Source organism: Girardinichthys multiradiatus, chromosome 19, assembly GCF_021462225.1.
Source record: "Girardinichthys multiradiatus isolate DD_20200921_A chromosome 19, DD_fGirMul_XY1, whole genome shotgun sequence".
In the NCBI taxonomy this organism is placed as follows: Eukaryota; Metazoa; Chordata; class Actinopteri; order Cyprinodontiformes; family Goodeidae; genus Girardinichthys; species Girardinichthys multiradiatus.
The window spans coordinates 14,798,275-14,802,420 of record NC_061811.1 but is presented as its reverse complement, the minus strand read 5'-3'; the positions used below and the strand labels follow the sequence as shown (position 1 = coordinate 14,802,420).

Sequence of the window (4,146 nt, the reverse complement as noted above, 5' to 3'; positions counted from 1 at the left end):
TTTCAGCCCTCCACCACTCAGTGGAGGCATTGCATCAAAAAGCTAAGCATGACTTCTCTATGTTTCATTAAAAAGAAATCTGCTTTTGATTCTCTAATTTAGACATATGTCGCAAGTATTTAGAGCTTTGAAGCTGAAAACCAATAGATAATGCCTTTATTGTGTTGTTTTTTTTCTAGTGTTCAGCATGAATCAGATACAGTGGTTATACAGTGGTGATGCTTCTACACATGTTTGTAATTGACATGCCTTATGAAATAATTAGAGGCTGTGAAATATTTATTTAGTCTCTAAATACAAACTAATGAGCCAGATTAATCAGCCAATTCATAACATAGTTAAATCGGAAATTTAGAAAAGAGGAAAAATAAAGGGCTGCCAATGCACTAGACAGAAATATTGTGGTTAATCTGCAGCCATTCAAAATGTAAGTTTAAGTAACACAGTAATCTCATTCTGCTGTCAACATTGTCCCGTAACCTAAAGACGAAATAGTCAGGGGACAAAGCTACTTTGCTCTAACTTACCATTAATAATCTACACTTTGCACCCGGCCAGTCAGTGTAGGTGGACAGCCTTGGTAGGCTTGCAGTTGCATCCTGCTCATTCCATTTTTTTTTAGAATATTGAACAGTGCTCTGTGAGATGTTCTAAGCTTGGAAAATTGTTTTACAACCTATCTGTGCTTTGCACTTCTCCACATCTTTCTCCCTGACCTGTCTGCTTTGTTTCTTGGTTTTCATGAGGCTGTTTGTTCAGTGATGTTCCCCAACACACCACTGAGGCCTATATGGAACAACTTGATTAGATGACTTCAGAAGCATTTCATTTGCACAGGATTTTAGTTAGCGGTAATAGAGTACAGAGTGCTCAACAAGGTTTGTGGTCTAGCATAACAAAATCTGAGAACATGCCAAGGGTTTGAATAGTGTTGCAATGCAATGTTTTTAGTAAGGACCATAAAACCACAAGGTGCCTTTCTTTAAAGCAAGTGTGGAATCAGCCAAATGTTATTTCACTCTTTCTCATGAACAAATTCTTATTCTTTTGCTTCATATGTTAACTAAACATAGTCTATGAACACATTTAAGCTATTTCTACATAATACTCCTATCACTCTCACACTCATTTGACATGCTTCAGCTATTCTTTGACCCATGTGACTTCAAGTATGCACATGCTGCCCCATGCTAATGCTGTCAACTTGTTGCTTCACCTTCGTGGAGGTCATAGAACTAAAACATTTCTCACATTCTTGCTCCCGCCACCAGCCTCAAAGGACAGAAGTAAATCTGTGTCCCAGACATAACATTTGGCACTGATCATTTTCCCCTCGCGAGGTGGTTGTTTCACCTTGGTGCTTAAGTAAGTGGCACTGTAATTATGAGAATTTACAGCTGAAACGCAAGCTACAACATTCCTCAGCCAGCTGGAGGTCTGCCTGTAAACCTGGCGCCTTTACCTGAGGATCCTCCCATCTCTGAGAGTCGGCACAAACAGCTTTAACCATCAACAGCATGAGAGATCTCAGGTGTACATCTGCATGTTATCTTTTAGGTAAGATCCTAGACATCAGTTTTCTCTTTCAACTTTTCTTGACCATTATACTAAGAAATGTCACTTTTTTCTGGACAACTTCCTCAAAATAATGTGGCAAAAATAAAAATTAGGCACATAACTTAAGAACTTAAGAAATAACATGAACAAAATAGATAAAAGAAAAGTCTTGTTGCAATACTAAAATACATAATATTGCTTTTAAAAACTGGGCTTTAAGGTAAAAACATCTTGCAAAAACTTAGCCACAGCCAACCCTTCACCTAATTACTGTAACTCTAGAAATTTGATCTTTAGTTGTTCAACTTTTTTAATCTCATCTATGAAATGGAAGATTACTCTGAACAGGTGTTGTGGGAATGGGGCACAAGGGTTCTTTCAGGCTCCAATCCACTAAGGAATTCAGCATCATGACAAAGATTTGGAGATTAAAGCTCCTGAGAGGGCCACTTGAGGTTTGACTGGAGTTGAGTACGTGTAGACCACTTTTAGCTGTCAAACAAGCTGGTGGCAGTTTGCTCCAAGGTCAAAGGATCGCTCAATAGGAGGGTGTGACAATGAAAGAGAGAGTGAGGTCCAGATCTGAGCCCTGTCTGGAGCCAGGGGATGCGAGCCATGGTTGGAGGAAAGGTCCGGGAGCTGAGTCATACTGGATCAGTGTGCCAGTCGAACCCAGAAACCTTGTGTTGTCATCACAGCTCTTTCAGGAAGTCTTGAGGTAATTGTTTTATGTGTGATGTAGAGTTAGGAAATTCTGTACAACTGGGCAGTTTAAACTTTGTGTTCATTGTTTCTATTTTCCCTTGAGTATATTTAATTTACAGTGCTGTGAATAACAATTTGCCTTATCACAGATTTCTTCTGTATCGGATTTTTTGTCTGACTTAAATGTTTTAGATAATTAAACAAAATTTTGCATCAGACAAAGATAACCTGAGTAAATGGAAAATGCAGTTTTTAGAGCTGATTTTGTTTATTAAGAAAAAAAAAAGCTATCCAAACCAGTCTGGCCCTATGTGATAAAGCGATGTTTGAACAAAATAACTGGTTTTCCCACCTTTAACAGCAACAACCAGCCATAAAGCCTTTAACTGGTAATGGAGTTTAAACGAAAATTCAACAAGGAAGACTCACCACCCCTGCCACGTCCAATCACTCCTCACTTGCTGCTCCAATCAACGGCAGGTCCGCACTCCTCCTCAGCCAATCATCTCCCAGGGCATCACTTTTAAAGACCCTCTGCATGAAAAACACCGCTCTTCTGCTGTGCTTCGACCCTCCTCCACCCCTTCTCCACCATGGGCTCCCAACTCCTTCCATACCAAGGCCTACGCCACCACCAGGATCGGATCCCAGGGGGGAACGACGTACCTAATCATAATCCTAAGATGTTTATTCACACCTACTTCATCCTCAACGTTTACGTCTCCCTCAGGGGTCCGAGCGCCAAATAAATAATCTTTCATTAATAAATTCTTTAACCATCTTCTTGTTGTTTCTCCTTTATGTGAGTCTTTCCAGGTTGAAATGAGTCTTTAACATGCTCTGGAGGAACTCATCTTCAGCCACATTAAATGCTTCTTCAGGGTCTTCTGGTTAGGAGCCGATTCCATGGTTCCATTGATTATGGCAAATCTTCCAGATGCTTACCCCCAGAAAATCACACTACTACCACCATGTTTGATGTTCTTTTTATGAGATGCTGTTAGTCTTATGTCAGAGATAAATAAACATCCCATTTCCAGAAACGTCCTATTTTGTCTTGCCAACTGCCACAAGTCTTGGGGTCATTCAAAGGCTTTTTGGTTTATGTTAGACAGGCCTTTGTGCTCCCTTTGGTCAGCAGTGGTTTTGGCCTTAGAATTGCAGTCATGTTTGCCCAGTATCTTTGTTATTGTTAAATCATGAACATTTAAACTGAGGCAAGTGAGACATGCAGTGCTTTGGATGTTGTGCGGATTTCTTTTGTGACCTCCTGGAGCGATTTTGGTAGGCTAGCCACTCCTGGCAAGGTTCACAACTGTTCCATGTTTTCTCCATTTGTGAATAATGGCTCTTGCGCATCTGCTACTTTGACCAGCCATCTGGAAACTAGGAGCATCAATTATAAGAGACAGAAACTGAAATGGGGTGTTTCAGCTTGAAACTTAAGAAATGAGGCAACGCCTGCGAGTTCGTTCAGACAGTCATTTTGAACTGTGCTGCTGCTTCACACTTAATCTTTCACACACTCTGCAGAATATATCAACAATACTCTACCCATCTGGGTGGTCTACACACAAAAACAGGTACTTTGCTACAAATAGCAGAACTCTTCCTCATTAGAGGTTAAGTAAATTAGGAAAAAGCCACGCTGAAGGGTATCATATCATATCAAGTCATGTCAAATATCATTTGAAATAATAATGATGTTCATGCACAAGCAATGGAAAGTTAACTGGACAACTGTTTACTACATACTAAAATCTGCAAAATGCAAATACTTATGATCGCTATTGTCACTGCACTTTTTTCATATTTTGGAAATATTACAATATAAACACACTAATCATAGCAAAATTAGGGCTAGCTGACAAGGACAAAAATATA

At 39.7% G+C, this 4,146-nt stretch overlaps 1 long non-coding RNA gene across 1 annotated transcript; it reads left to right on the top strand.

The window, feature by feature from the left end:
• The first annotated feature begins 1,370 nt into the window (after positions 1–1,370).
• LOC124855970 lies at positions 1,371–2,778 on the top strand. The gene is made up of 3 exons (XR_007035206.1): positions 1,371–1,557; positions 1,929–2,275; positions 2,624–2,778. It is a non-coding gene; the product is annotated as an uncharacterized LOC124855970 (long non-coding RNA).
• Positions 2,779–4,146: the final 1,368 nt, after the last annotated feature.